This window comes from Pterocles gutturalis, unplaced genomic scaffold, assembly GCF_000699245.1.
Source record: "Pterocles gutturalis isolate BGI_N339 unplaced genomic scaffold, ASM69924v1 scaffold15534, whole genome shotgun sequence".
In the NCBI taxonomy this organism is placed as follows: Eukaryota; Metazoa; Chordata; class Aves; order Pterocliformes; family Pteroclidae; genus Pterocles; species Pterocles gutturalis.
The window spans coordinates 16832-17260 of record NW_010128475.1 but is presented as its reverse complement, the minus strand read 5'-3'; the positions used below and the strand labels follow the sequence as shown (position 1 = coordinate 17260).

Sequence of the window (429 nt, the reverse complement as noted above, 5' to 3'; positions counted from 1 at the left end):
CATCAGGAATGTGGACCTGAGGTGAGGAGGGTACTTGATGGGTGTATAAACCAGATTGCTGCTTTCCAATTACAGGAGAGTAGCTGTGCAGCTTCCAGTACCATCTGGAATAAACCAGGTGTAATTTTTTCTCTTACTGATTCTTTAGCTTTCAGGGAGTTCTGTGTCTGAGGGTGTGCAGAATTCACCTGGAGAAGCAAGGTTAACAGCCTCTAGTTTCCTCTTTTCATATGCTCTAACCATGACCTTCAGTAGCTCTTCGGTCTCTCCTGCCCCTTTACCCCCTCCCTGAGGTGTGATCCTGATTCTCCAGGCTGCCAACTGCAGAGCGCTCAGAAAGGGACAAGGAGCTTTCTGTCTGTGGCAAGGCAGTCTAGTGTCTATTTTAGAATCACAGAAGGGTTTGGGTTGGAAAGGACCTTAAAGCCC

General features: G+C 47.8%; 1 protein-coding gene across 1 annotated transcript in view; it reads left to right on the top strand.

Annotated features, from left to right (window-relative positions):
- PHLPP2 (PH domain and leucine rich repeat protein phosphatase 2) overlaps positions 1-429 on the top strand; it is a gene marked incomplete at its 5' end in the record, with an annotated part of 19491 nt that overhangs the window by 8251 nt on the left and 10811 nt on the right. The gene's annotated exons all lie outside the window — the stretch shown is intronic.